Genomic DNA, 15,431 nt, shown 5'->3' with positions numbered 1-15,431 from the left:
TCTGATTACTCACTAATCATTCCCCATAAATGCAGGAACCGACAAAATCCCACAGAATCAATAACATGGTAAGTTCCCTGTCTGAATCACGGCACCTAGCATTCTTGAGTAAACCTTTCGGTAATTTACAAAGGCTGTTGAATTTTATAGTAAGTGTTTTTCAAACCAAGCTGGCTTCTAAACAATAATGACTTTTTAATGTGGGTCTGTGATTACATTGTCATGGTGAAATACGGGGTCTTTGACTGCATCCGAAATGAGCCTGGTGTGAAATACTCGCAGGCACAGACCCACTCGGCCACAGGTAAAGCAATCTTCATAAATTACCCTCCAATCCGGATGGTCTGGCAGGCGAGGCCTGATGCCAGTGTTGGCAACTTAAATTTCCGGGGACCCTTTGTAAACAAGCTCTTCCTTTTGCCCCCGAGTGGTAGCCACGGCTAGCGGCCTCTGAGTCTGCCAGGTGTCGGCTGTGACCTTGTGTGACACCAGTATGGCGTACCAGCCCGCGAGGCTGCTACGTGGAAGCGAATGAAAGGTAACGAGCCAGCCTGGGACGAGCCACATGGCCAGGGCTCGGTGGCCGCTGCGCCAGGCAGAGCACGTGGGATGGTTCCGCGGGCGGTGCTGACTCTCCAGCAGTCCTACGCGTCTCCCTCCCTCCCTCGCTGTGTGTCGGTGGTTCCGTGTCCTCCTGGGAAGGGCCCAGAGGCCCCGTTGCCCCTTGACCGGGGACCTGCCCACTCTGCTGGGGACCTGTCCACTCTGCTTCCGAGCCTCCGCCTGGCACCGAGCGGGACACAGACATGGACAAGGCTTGGAGAGGGGCGTTTCCCTCCAGGACCTTCAGGACACCTGGAGGGGCGGTGGGAGATGGATGGACACATTGGAAGTGTCCCACTGGGACCCTCGCACCAGGACCGGCTCTCAGCGGCCTTCCCTGCTGCTCCAGCCTGGTGGGGGGGGCTCCTCCGGGATGGGCACCGGCTCATCCCTGTGTCCAGAGCCAAGCCTGGCTGTGTCAGGAGACTGGGGGTCCGGGAGAGTTTGTGGAAGACATGCACACCTGGGCTTCCAGGGCCACGAGGCACCACGGGAGGTGATGATTCCTGAAGTTTTGCACAGCAGATTCTCCGGGAGAGTGGAAGGGCCCTTCCCCCGACTGTCCTGCCCAATAGGGACTGGGGTGCATCTCCTGGTCATGTGTCTCCAGGGCTCAGGCCCGTTTCAAAAGCCCCAAGTTTTAAAAACTCTGTTCTACCCCAGGGTTATCTTTTATGAGTTTATGTAAAGTCTGGGCTTCACAGCTACACATATTGATTCCAATGTCCCATTGGGTATAACTCCCCTGGGCCCCCGGCTCCTGCCTCCCCTGGGTCTTGGGGTGGCTTGCAAGCTGCCTGCTCCTTCGGGGGTTGCGTGGGGCTGTCTGTCTCTCGGAGTAGAGAACCCCCTGGTCTCAGTGACACCTCCCTTCCAGAGCTGTCCCCACAGGAAGCGGGAAGGAGGGTGCAGCAGTGCCGCGGGCTGTGTGGTGAGGGCTCGCCTTTGCTAAGTGCGGCCATGGAAACGCTGGGGGTGGGGCTGGAGGGCTGTCGGTGTGCACCGAGCCGCCTGCTCTCGATGCTGTCCAAGGAGCTACAAGGGGTCAGCGACCAGGCCCGGCCGCCCAGGATGGGGGACCGGGGTCCCCAGGCCCCCTGCCCCTCAGTGAGTCCGAGGAAAGCCCCACAGCCTGTCAATGAGACTTGCGGTGATGATGGGGGAGGCGGTGGGGGGCGGGGCAAGGCAACAGCAGCCGCAGCCCCTGGGAAGGGGTCATCATCACCTGCTTTGTCGACGGGGCACGGAGGCTGAGAAAGGAAGAGACCGCTACCCACGGCTCCAGCACTGTAAGTGACAGCGAGGAAGCGTAGGGGTCTCCTGCCTCTCGCTCAAGTGGCTTCTTGCCTCATGTACATCTGGTGGGAGGGCAGGGAAGCTTGTTCAGGGAGGGGCCAGGACATTAGTGGTCAGCGGCATTGCCTCCTCTGTCCTCACAGCTCCTAACGCTCTTATCCCCATTTTACAGATTTGGAGACTGAGGCCCAGAGGTGCGATTACCCGACTGGCTTGAGGCCGCACACCCGGGAGCTGGGATCCAAGCCCCCTCTCTGCCCCGAGGAGTGTAGGGCCAGCTCCCCCTTCACCGCCAGCCCCGCCCTGGGCCCCTCTGCCTGCTGCTGTGGGAACGGGGTTAGTGAGGATGCCCCAACTTCACAGCGTTGCTGAGAAAAGCAAACAAGTTAATGAATCACAGACGGCTAAGACTCCAGTAAGGGGAGGTTTTAAGTTCCGTCTCGGTATTTAACAGAAGCATTTGTTTGCAGCCACAGGACCGTGTTCGAGAGGAAAAAGGCCCTTCAGTGAAGCAGCAGTCTCTCTAATGTCTCTTCTTTTAAACATAAAAACGAGGAAGGAGAAGTCAGGAGCCAAACGGTCTCCCGTCAAGACCGGAGACACGGGATTGGATTTCCATTGCGAGGACCTTGGGTGACGGCGGTGATGAGGAGCCCCGCTGGGGACACACCAGCCACTCCTGGGAGGGCAGCACCAGGCGTATCACGTTGAAATTAACATACGAACTTCCAACCTACGTACCAATTCAGAATGTGATTGAACAAACTGCTCTTATTAAAGTCAATTGGCGAACATTCTATTATAAAAACAAATGAAATCCTCCCGTCTACCAGATAAATAATTTTCTCCCCACACCTAAACGGGAGGCATTAACTTAACGGGTAATAATCTAAATTATGTATTAAACTCAATTACTTTTTATGACTGCTTTCCAATTAGGGTGCCCTGATTGACTCGCCTGCGTGGAGACTTCTCGCTGCTCTACCTGGTCTCCGGGCCGCTTCTGGCCTCACACACACTGCTCACCCAGCTTAATTGAGTGTGTCTCTCCCTCGCTCTAACCAGCCACGAGGTGCGGCCTTCTAATGATGAATAAACAAAGGCGCCGGCGTGATTACCAGCTAAATTGCCCGTCTGCGGAGTCACTCTCGGCAAACACTTCTAATGCAAAAATATCTCCCTGCCTTGCAGCTCTGAGCTCCCCTAATCAAGATACATTCCCAAGGCGGGCTCTGGGGAAACCAGGTTCCACCCTGATCTGGGTACCATGCTGCTGCCGTGACAAGCATCCGACCTGCTAGGAATTACCATCCGCATCCCCACCATGCGCTGGCCGGCGGGGCCATCCATCCGCAGACACCCCTCCATCACAGTTCCCCCTGTTCAGCTAAGAGCCCTCCTCCTAAGAATCCAAATTCCTCCAAGAATGGTCGTGTGTGTTCTTACTGCAGTCCTTTTGGGCTGCTATAACCAAATGCTGCAGACTGGGTGGCTTATGAATAAGAAATTTATTCCTCACCATTCTGGAAGTCTGAGATCAAGACACCTGCAGATTCAGTGTTTGGTGAGGACAGTTTCCTGGTTCATAGACAGCCGTCTCTCCCTGTGTCCTCACTGGTGGAAGAGGTGAGAGAGAGCTCTCTGGGGGTCTCTTTTATTAGGGCACTAATCCCATTCATGGGGGCTCCATCCTCAGGACCTCATCACCTCCCAAGGCCCCACCTCCAAATACCATCACCTTGGGGGTGAGGTTTCAACATATGAATTTGGGGGGATGCAAACATTCAGACCATTACAGGCTATATTTCTCAAAGTCAAGTATCGAACGGCTTTTAAAGTTAAAAAAAAATTGCATAGACCCCCCCAAGTGCTAAAACACTGCTCTTTAGTGGACCACTTTGTGCCAATGTAATTGCAAACACAAGCACAGCCCGGCACGCAGAGAGATGCGGCTTGCGAGGGAACTGGGCAGGCGTGCCGGAACCTTCGTCCACCAAGGATTCTCTGAGCAGTTGCTCTGAGCCAGGCTCCGAGCAAACCAGGCAAAGGCGGGGCCGTGGAGCTGACAGGGTTGGGGCGAGGAGTAGGGGTCAGGCAGTGAAGCCCGAGGCAGAGGGCTAAGCCCGGCACAGCCTGCTGGGGTGCTAGGTGCCCTGGGAGGTTGGGGGGCAGCCGAGGACTCAGGGAGGGGCTGCAGCTTTACACGAGGCGCGGGGGAGGCTTGTCCAGAGGGCGGCTTTGAGGAGGTGGCTCAAGGCGGCGAGCGTGCTGGTGCCGCCGAGCCTGGGGGGCTGCGGGGCGGGGGCGGGCAGCAGAGGCGAGGAGCTCCCCGTGTGGGTACCGCACAGCAGCCAGCGGGCTGGGCCACCTCGAGCTGGGCTTCCGCAGAGGCCTCAGAGCTGGCCAGCCGGCCCCCCCTCCCCTCCCCGCCATAGGCAGAATGCAAGGCTGGAGGGGACAGTTCCCAGAGAGGCCCCCAGAGGATGAAGCGAGGCCTCCCCAGGAAGGCCGGGGGACTGGGGCCTCCCGAACTGCTGGGGACTTGGCTCCTGTTGGCTTGCCTGGGCCGTGCTTGTACACCCAGGCCTGGGAGCAGCCTGGAGAGGCCAGGGGCCTGGTGGGGGCCTGCCTGGGTCACTGCGGGGTAGAGATGGAGCTGGGGGGCTTCATGGGTCAGGGAGCGGAGAAAAGCCTCCCTGCGCGCCCCCAGAGAACACCCTGGAGAGCTGGCGGCCAAGTGGGCATGGATGCACCACTCCCATGGGTACCCTGCCAGCCCACCCTAGGGTGAGGGCGAAGGGGGGCTGCAGAGAGGGGAGGAGGGGCTGAGACAGGCTTAAAGTGTCCCCTAAATCCTGCAGTGATGCACGGCCCACATCCCAAGTGGGATGAGGCCCAGGGAGTGCAGGCTGGCAGTGGCTGTCAGCCTCGGGGGTTAGCAGAGAAGAAGCCCCCTCCTGTCTGCGCTCACCGGAGAGGCTTCCACGAGCCCGCAGGGAGCAGGATGGCGTCCGCTGGGCTGGCCCGGGCTGCCCCGCGCGTGGGTGCTCCAGTCCTCCCGCCCCCCTGAGGGGTCGGGGGGACCCTCTCACCTTCCAGGTGAGGGGAGTCAAGTGAGGCCCTGCAGCTGCCTGCAGGGGCCCGAAGGGTGAGAGACGGATGCAGCGGGGTGCGGGGCAGTTCAGGCCCAGAGAGACGTCCACGAGGACGAGGTGCGGCCCGGGGTTGGAGGACCGCGGAATCCAAACCTGGCAGCTGGGAGGGGGTGTGAGTGCGCATGGGTGCGTGTGTGCGGTGTGTGAGCGCGTGTGCCGTGTGTGAGCGTGTGCGCAGTGTGAGCGTGTGCCGTGTGTGAGCGCGTGTGCCGTGTGTGAGCGCATGCGTCGTGTGTGAGTGCGTGCCATGTGTGAGCGTGTGCGGTGTGTGAACGTGTGCACAGTGTGTGAATGTCTGTGCCGTGTGTGAACGTCTGTGCCATGTGTGAGCGTGTGCGCCGTGTGTGAGCGTGTGCGCGGTGTGTGAGCGTGTGTGCCGTGTGTGAGCGTGCGCCGTGTGTGAGCGTGTGTGCAGGGGGGGCTCACTGGGATGGCTCTCAGGTCATCCTAACGCCTGTGAGTGCCCAGGCCCCGGTCTGAGGCATCTGCTTACCTGGCACAGGTAGGCGGGAAGGATCGTGGCGTTTAGCACCAGCCCGACGGCGTCCGGGTCTGGTCTCCCTTCACTGTGGAGCAGCCTCAGTCGGGTAACTAACGAGGTCCCACCATGAAGCTCCCCAGGCAGCCCCTCTGGCTGGAGACCATGCAGGCTCCCAGGGGGGTTGGAAGGAGGTAGCCAGGGGACGGAGATGCATATGATCCAAGTTTCTGGCCCCTGAGCCCTCTGGAGTGCTGTGCCTGTGCTGGACCCCGAGGGGCCACAGGTTCGGAAGAGGGTGGCTTCAGCCTCTGGAGATGAAGGAGCCGCAGTCTGGGGGTGAGGCCAGGCAGGAGCGGGGCCTGGGGTTGGAAGAGTCAAGGAGTGCTGCTCAGAGGGGGCCTTTAAGTCACAGCTCAGCGGCACCTGAGAGGGCCAACCGGGGCCTCCTCCTGGGGTCCGCATCCTGCATCCCGGGGCAGTCTCAGTGCCAGTGACAGACAGGAAATCGCTGTCCCCGGGGCTGGGCACGCAGACCCACCGGCCCCCACCCTGTCTTGCACAGGCCCTGGAGTTTGCTTTTTGTTTGTTTGATGAATTTCTCCGATATTCAAGAAAGAAATTAATTTTACTTATTCCTCCAAGTGGTCATTAGAAAAGCTTTTAATGAACACAGTAAAACCCAACTAATTATTGCAATGGCATTTTACTCTAAATAAAACTGGCAGGAACCACGAATAGGACGTGTATAATTCTCCTTAGTTTATTAAAACCCATTTATCACATTTTATCCTAGAAGAAACGGATCAAATTAGTCTGTGATAATTTAACTAATATTTCCTCACTGCATCTAATATTTAAGGGGAGTTTACTGATATTAAAGTCATAATGCATTATATGGAGATGACCTTGCATTCTAATTACTTTTCTTGGTGAGGAATGGGGACTGGTATGATTCTGTCTGCGTCTTCTATTTTATTATTTATTTATTTATTTAATTTATTTAAAAAATTTTTGGCTGTGTTGGGTCTTTGTTGCTGCATGTGGACTTTCTCTAGTTGCGGCAAGCAGGGTCTACTCTTTGTTGCGGTGCATAGGTTTCTCATTGCAGTGGCTTCTCTTGTTGCGGAGCACGGGCTCTAGGGTGCGCGGGCTTCAGTAGTTGTGGCACGCAGGCTCAGCAGTTGTGGTGCACGGGCTTAGTTGCTCCGTGGCATGTGGGATCTTCCTGGACCAGGGCTCGAACCCATGTCCCCTGCGTTGGCAGGCGGATTCTCAACCACTGCGCCACCAGGGAAGACGCACTGTCTGCATCTGCTAGATGGAACCAACGCACATGTAACGGCAGGCCTCTAATTAGGAAAAATCCCCTCCTGGTTTCAGTGGATTCTGCGTGGTGTCATTTTTCCTCCTGGAACGTGGGCTGGGGCCTTGGGGTTGGAGACTCCCCAGGTGATCCTCATGCTTCAGAAATCTATCATTTCCAGCCATTCCCTGAATGACCATATTGAACCCAAATTCGCACCCCTGGCGTCCTCCAAAACACAGCAGACACACCTGAGTGTGGAAAAACAGTGTTGGCTTATGTTTTACCCAGAAGCCACATTCCTTCCAAAACCAGGTTTGAATTTTCACGTCTTGCTCTGGGAGTATTATTCCTGATCACGAAAGGCCACCAGGCTGAGGAGGTGGGATGTGGGGTCCCCTTCCTCACTCATATCCGCCGGGAGATCCGCCAAGCTCCGCGCCACCCCACCCAGCTCACCTTCCCTCGGGGACCACGCACGTCGGGCAAGGCGGGTGGCTCATGCTGGTGTGACAGAGAGTCCAGATCCCACTGGCTGGAAACAACCAGTTTGGTTCTGATTCCACACGTGGCTGGCGGGGGTTCTGTTCGCCAGGGCTCTTGGGGGGCCAGGCTGCAGGATCCCCCATCTCGTGATGCTGCCCTCCGAGTGCGGGGCTCAGGGGTCCCATGCAGAGGAAGGGGTCCCATGCAGAGGAAGGGGTCCCATGCAGAGGAAGAGGTCCCATGCAGAGGAAGGGGTCCCATGCACCTCGGTCCTCCAGGGCTTCCCCCTGGGCGACCCGCCTTCCACTGTCCTGGTCGGGTCACATGGGCGCTGATTTCAGTGCCGCAGTGAGGTGCCAGCCCCTCCCGCAAGCCTGGGAGGCACCCAGGTGAGCACCAAGCCACGGTCCCCGAGCATGGCCCCGCATCTCTCCCCGGGGCGCCATCTCCGGGCTTCCAGCTCTGGCCCAAGGGCCCCACGCTGGGCTCTCTGACCCCATCAGGAACCCCAGAACTCCCAGCTGCCAACCCCCATGCCCTTCCTCCTCCCAGGCCCCCAAGGCTTCAGTTCTATGTGGCCCACAGCCCTCCGGCCCCAGGTCCCTTCACTGCCCTGAACTACCCGACCCTTCTGTGGCCCCCACCCTCGCTCGCAGCCGCGGGAAGGACCCACGACGGAGGAGCCCACTGCCCAGGTCACCGAGGACGTTTGCGCCGGGCTGGCGGCATCTGTAGAGTCACGCTGGCCTGACCCCGTGCGCCCCGAGCACTGCTTAGCGACCCCACCCGCTTCAGGGCACGTCGCCCACCGTCTGCCGAGACTCCCCCATTCTTGTCCCCGGGGCCCGTCCACCTCCACCTCCACCTCGATGGAGGGGCTGGCGTCACCCTGACCCAGGCCAGAGCTGAGGCACAGAGGACAGGCCCCTGCTGCCACCGGAGGCCCCCAGCCGCCCCCCACCAACCCCTTCTCTCTCCACCCTGGGCTCGGTGAGCTCTCACGGTGCCCGTCTTCAAAATGGCAAAGGGAGACGCAGACGCGGCCCTGCCCACCAGGCCCAGCCCTGCCCTCCCCAACCAGCTTGCCCTCAGGCCCCTGCCCCTCCCCAGCTCCCCTGCCTGCATCCTTGCTGACAGTTTCTCCAAGGTTCCTGCCAAGTCTCAGGAGGCCCAGGTCTCCCCTTGATCACCAGCCACCCTCGGGTCTTCCCCTGACCGCCCCCCGCCCCAGACTTCCTGGCTCACCCGGCAGCTCCTCCCCCTCTACTCAAGCCCCGGGGTCATCCTGGGCCCCCATCTCCTCTTCTTCCCCAGACATGTCACCATCCCCGGCTCCAGGGGCCCGTCTGTCCCCGCCCTTTTTTCTCGCATTTCCTTCTTTTTTGAGCTCCAGACCTGTGCACTCAGCTGCCTATTCTAATTTCTTTTTATTGTCACGGTCATTTGTTTGAATTGTACGGGTCACACAGGGACACGTGTCTGGGGACCATGCAGGCATGAGGCCGCATCCCAAGTACAAAGCAGGCTCACTTCCCTTGCCCCCCAAGGGCGGGGGGGCGCCCAGACCATTCTCTACGTGCACGTGCACGTGTGTACATACAAGGTAAAATACACACTTGCGCCTGGCGATCCTGCTATTGCACAAATGGAACCAGACATATTTCGTGGGTTGTCCGCAACTCCCTTTTTTATAGTTAACAGGACGTCTCAGGGAGCTTTTGGGTTGGCATTCACAGCCTGACCTTGTTTTATTTTATTTATTTTTTGGTGGCTGCAGAGTTTTTGGTCCTGTGGACAATATTTCCGTGTAATACGCTCTCCTCTGCTGATGAGAATTGAGCTGCTTCTCTTTCCTTCTCTTTCTAATTATTTTTTTCCATCACCAAGCACTGCCCACGACTTTTCACTGTCCTGTGTGCCCTTCCCTCCCTGGAGAAGAGATCTCAGAGGGTGAGCTGGGCCAGGGGGACACATGGATGTTGTTGATGAATAGTCCCAAATTGCTTCCTGAGAAGGCTGTAAAACATATTCCCGGCTGGCTGCACAGGAGGGGGCCTGTTTCTCTTACACATTTGTCTTCGTTAGAAAGTATCAATCCTTTACCTTTTCCCCCAATTTTATGGGTGAAAAACAGTATCTCATTGTTGCTTTCATTGGCTGATCCCTGGTTACCAGTGAAATCAAGCATTATTTATCTTTGTGTGTGCGTGTCTTTGTATCTATTTCTTTAATCTGCAGACTTTACCTGTGTTCATGACTTAGAAGTGTACTTGTATTTTGTCCCCCTGGGCAGCCTGTTCCAGACGTGTCCACATCCCCCGCCCTCCCCTGAGTGAGATGCCCATCAGGTCCTCACTGCTGGTAGGTGCACGGGTCTGTTTTTGGACTAATCTGTGCCTTGTCTGCAAGTCCAGTGTTCGCTGTTCTTTTTCAAAATTGCGTTTGCTACGCCCAAGCATTTTCTTTCCCAGGTGGATTTCTGTAGGTCCATCAAATTCCATAAAAGGTGTGATTGCAGTGTGATGGGGGTTCCACTCTGTGAATAGATCACCGGGCACCACGGGCATTTTTACAGCATCGGTTTTCTCATTTAGGAACAGGATCTCTCTCCCATTTACTCAGATTTTCTTTTGTGTCTACCAGTAAAGTTTATCTTTTCTTTGCATAGGTTTGTCTGCATTTCTGTTAGTTCTTTTTCCCCAACATGTTTTCCAGCTTTTCTGGCTATTGCAAATGGAGACAGATGGCTTCTTTTAAACAGTTATTCCTGGTGTATATAGAAAGCTGTGGCTTTTCAGATGTTGATCTTGCCTCTATCTTACTAAACTCTCTTATTATTTTTTGTTGTTTTTTTCCCCTGGATTTGCTATCCTCGACTACACTGTTAGTAAATCACAGTTTGTGCCTCTTCCTTTCTGGTCCTCAGTGCTCTCCAAGGTTGGGCCTGCAGTGTGGAACAGAAGTGTGAGGGCTGACAGCCGCATCTTGTCCCAGATTTTACCCGGAGCCTTTGCTGCTTCACCGAGCATGAGATTTCCTCTGTTCCCACCACTCGAAGAATTCTCATCCTGAGAGTATGTGAGATTGTAAAAACGCTTCTTCCACGTGCATTAAGTTGAGCCTATGTTCATTCTACTTTCATGAATTATAACGAATCATATTAGTAGATTTCAAATGTTGAATGTCCTGGAGGCACTGGAAGGACCTCCTGCAGCTTTCAGCCCCTCAGAGCTGGTCCTGCGTCCCCGAGCACTGCCCACCTCTGCTACCCCGGAACCTCGGCTCTGGCAGACAGACGGACAGACAGCATTCCAGGGGGCGTGCAAGGGAGGAGCAAGGGGCTGCTAGGCCAGGGTTGGTTCGTATCATTTCCACGTACACGTTTATACTTTTATATCACATGCACACATCTGCAAACGGTCATTGATTGATTGATTGATTGATTGATTGATTTTATTTATTTTTGGCTGCGTTGGGTCTTCGTTGCTGTGCGCAGGCCGTCTCTAGTTGCAGCGAGCAGGGGCTACTCTTCATTGCAGTGCGTGGGCTTTGTAGCGGAGCACGGGCTCTAGGTGTGTGGGCTTCAGTAGTTGTGGCACACGGGCTCAGTAGTTGTGGCTCTTGGGCTCTAGAGCGCAGGCTCAGTAGTTGTGGCGCACGGGCTTAGTTGCTCCGCGGCATGTGGGATCTTCCCGGACCAGGGCTTGAACCCGTGTCCCCTGCATTGGCAGACGAATTCTTAACCACTGCGCCACCAGGGAAGCTCCCCTTGATGTGTTTTAAAGTTTACGTAAATGGTAAGAGTGTGAAATTCTTGCAACTTGCCTTTTCACTCCACGTCAAGTTTTTGAAATGTATTCCTGTTGATGGATGTAAACCCAGTGAAGTTCAAAAGAGACCCAGTGTTTCTTTTGACTGTGGTAGAACATTCCATGGTGGGAATAAGGCACAGTTGATTGGTCCCTCTCCGCTAAAGAACTCCCAGATTCTTTCCAGCTTTCCCCCCTTACAAACAGCCATCCCACCGATGGCCTCATTTCTGTCTGCAGGTGCTGGTGAGTGGAAGTTCTCTACTGCAGGTAGCATTTCGGGCTCGTGGGGTGTGTACCTTCAGCTTTCCATGAATTCCTACATGCTTTAACCGTGCCTGGCTGGCATGTTCTAAGTGCTAAGTGCTAACCATCATCATTATTATTAAGTATTGACAAATTACTGTCCGAAGCGTCTATATCAGTTTACATGCCCGCCAGCAATGGCTGGAGCTCCCATTTCCACGAATTCATGGCAACACTCGGTGGTGTCAGACTTATTAATTTTTTACACTCTAATGGGTGAAAAATGGCATCTTGTTGTTTTAATTTGTGTTTCTTGGTGTTAGCAGTGAAGTTGAGCATCTTTTCACATATTTATTGCACATTGTTTTCTCTCATATTTATAGTTTCCTGTCGTGTGCTCATTTTTCTTTTGGGTTGCTTGTCTTTTTCTTATTGATTTTCAGGAATTATTTATGTATCTGGGTAGTGATACTTTATTGCTTATATGGGTTGCAAATATATCCTCCCAGACTGAGGCTTGTATTTCTTGCCTTATTGATGGTATCTTTTGCTGAACAGAATTATACATTTTAATGTGTCTGATACACCAAACTTTCCCTTATGTTTTGTGATATTGGTATAAAATTTTATGTTGTCTTTGGCTGTTTTGCATATTCACATGTAGGTTTTTACCCACCTGACGTGAAGCATCTTTTTTTCTGTCGTGCTGGGACCCTGGCTGTAGCCCACCGTGGGGAAGGTGGTCCCCTCTATCACATATTGAGTTCACATACACAGTAGGCCTTGTCCCAGCTGTCTCTCCAGTTTCATTATTTTATTTGTCCATCCTTGAAACAGGTAACTTTATAAAATAAGTCTTGTTCTCTGAGGTAAGTCTCTGACCTTTATCTTCAGGTATGTCTTGGCTATTTTTGACCCATTGCTCTTATGTATTGATTTTGTAAATCAGCTTGAAAAACCCATTTTGGATATAGACTGGAAACACGGGAATTTTCATCATTTTTGAGTCTTCCTGTTCACGAATATGGCGCATCTCTCATTTTTTAGGTCTTTCACACCTTCAACAAAGTCCAACCAACAAAATTCCTATTAGAAAGGTTTTGCACACGCACCCCTAGAAATCTTGTGTTTTTGGACAGTTAATGGCATCTTACAATACTAAGTTATCTAATCTTTGCAAGTAACTTTTATGTTGAATTTATATTCTGCAACTCATTGAATTCCCTGATTAACTTTAATAGCTGTCTGTAGATTACTTTGATTGTTCTCTTTTGAAACAGTCTGCAAATGGTGACAGTTTCGGGCTTTTTCCCCTTTCTAGACTCTGTTTTTCTTGCCACAGGGTGTTTCTAGGTGTTCAACCACAATAAGGCATAAAAGTGGGTCTGATGTGAAAGGGCAGCGGTGCTGAATTTTACCATCACGGGTACCCTTCTCTGTGGGATGTGATCACCTCTGTCAGGACAGGGAAATTCTCTCGTGTTCTTAGATCGCTAAGATTTTTTTTGTCCCCCTAGAATCAAGAATTAGTGTCTGTCTTCTCTAATGTTTGGTTCAGAAGTATTTTTTCTTTTCTTTTTTTAAAGTTGAGGTATAGTTCATTTACAATATTATATACGTTTTAGGTGTGTAACATAGTAATTCACAATTTTTAAAGGTTATACTCCATTTATAGTTTTTATAAAATATTGGCTATATTCTCTGTGCTGTACAATGTATTCTTGTAGCTTATTTATTTTATACATAATAGTTTGTGCCTCTTACTCCCCTCCCCCTATCTTGCCCCTCCCCCCTTCTCTTTCCCAAGTTTGTTCTCTATATCTGTGAGTCTGTTTCTTTCCTGTTATATTCACTAGTTTGTTTTATATTTTTGATTCCACATATAAGTGAATATTTTACAGTATTTTAGATTCCACATATAAGTGATATTTTACAGTATTTTACAGTATTTGTCTTATACTACATATAAGTGGTATTTTACAGTGATATTTTACAGTATTTTAGATTCCAAATATAAGTGATATTTTACAGTATTTGTCTTATACTACATATAAGTGGTATTTTACAGTGATATTTTACAGTATTTTAGATTCCACATATAAGTGATATTTTACAGTATTTTACAGTATTTGCCTTATACTACATATAAGTGATATTTTACAGTATCCACATATAAGTGATATTTTACAGTATTTATCTTATTTTAATAGGCATAATACTTTCCAAGTCCATCCATGTTGTTGCAAATGGCAAAATCTCATTCCTTTTTATGGCTGAGTAATATTCCATTGTATATATGTACCACATCTTCTTTATCCATTCATCTATCAGTGGGCACTTAGGTTGCTTCCATGTCTTGGCTGTTGTAAATGCTGCTGCTGTGAACACTGGGGTGCATGTATCTATCCGAATTACTGTTTTCCTTTTCTTCAGATATATACCAAGGAGTGGAATTGCTGGGTCATATGATAATTCTATTTTTAATTTTTTGAGGCATCTCCACACTGTTTTCCACAGTAGCTGCACCAATTTACATTCCCACCAACAGTGTAGGAGGGTTCCTTTTTCTCCACAACCTTGCCAACACTTGTTATTTATTGTCCTTTTGATGATAGCCATCTGACAGGTGTGAGGTGCTATCTCATTGTGGTTTTGATTTGCATTTCCCTGATGATTAACGATGTTGAGCGTCTTTTCATGTGCCTGTTGGCTATCTGTATGTCTTCTTTGGAAAAATATCTATTCAGGTCTTCTGCCTATTTTTAAATTGGGTTGTTTGTTTTTGATATTGAGCTGTATGAGCTGTTTATATTTTTTCGATATTAACCCCTTATCTGTCATATCACTTGCAAATATTTTCTCCCACTCAGTAGGTTGTCTTTTCATTTTGTCGATGGTTTCCTTTGCTTTGCAAAAGCTTTTTTAAATTAGGTCCCATTTGTTTATTTTTGCTTTTGTTTTCCCTTGCCTTAGGCGACAGATCAAAAAAATATTGCTGCGATTTATGTCAAAGAGCTTTCCACCTGTGTTTTCTCCTAGGAGTTTTATGGTTTCCCATCTTACATTTAGGTCTTTAATTCATTTTGAGTTTATTTCTGTGTATGGTGTTAAAGAATGTATTTATTTCATTCTTTTACATGTAGTTGTCCAGTCAGTGGTATTGTTATACCTCCATTATTAGTTATCTGTGATATTCTTCTTCTTCTTAGGCAACGCTCTCTAGGTTTCCCTACGTTGTTTTTCACTCACTCTAGCCTCATGCATTCCATTCCGTCTTCCTGGGTTCACTTTTCTTTTGGCCAAAATTCACCTCTTGGTAGCATGTTCTATGAGGGTCTTCAGTGAAACAATCTCTCAGGGATTTTTTATTTTATACTCTCTCTTGAACACTGTTCATCTGGGTATAGAATTCTAGATCAACAATATACTATTATACCACATGTTATTAGTGGAATATACTAATCCACTGTGTGTGGTCGTGATGGTCACAAGTGTGAAGTTTGCTCTCAATCTAATTACAGTTTTTTTTATCACTAGTAAGTCCTTTCTTTCCAAGTACTTTTAATGTTTATCTTTTTCTTCAGTATTTTACAATTTGATAATATTTCTTTTTAAAACAGCATTGCTGAAGGGCAGTTGACAGGCAATTAAACTGTATATATTGAAAGTGTAAAACTGGATACATTTGACATTTATGAAACTGTAACTACAGTTAAGATAGTGAACATATCTATCACCCCCCAAAACTTCCTGTGCCCTTTGTAATCCATCCTCCCTCATTCCCTACCACTGAGAGGCTTTCAGTCAATATGGTTTGCATTTTCTACGATTTCTATATAAAGGGGAGCATAGGACGTATCCTCATTTTTCCCCCCGCAAAATTATTTTAAGATTCATTCATGTTGTTGCCAGTATTAACAGTATCATTCCTTTTTATGGCTGAATAGTTTCAATTGCACAAATATACACAATTCCTTTATGCACTCACCACTTGATGAACATTTGGATTGTCTCCCGTTTGGGGCTATTAAAACTAAAAGTCTATGAACACT

Source organism: Balaenoptera ricei, chromosome 2, assembly GCF_028023285.1.
Source record: "Balaenoptera ricei isolate mBalRic1 chromosome 2, mBalRic1.hap2, whole genome shotgun sequence".
Taxonomy (NCBI): Eukaryota; Metazoa; Chordata; class Mammalia; order Artiodactyla; family Balaenopteridae; genus Balaenoptera; species Balaenoptera ricei.
Note: the sequence above shows the minus strand (reverse complement) of the source record.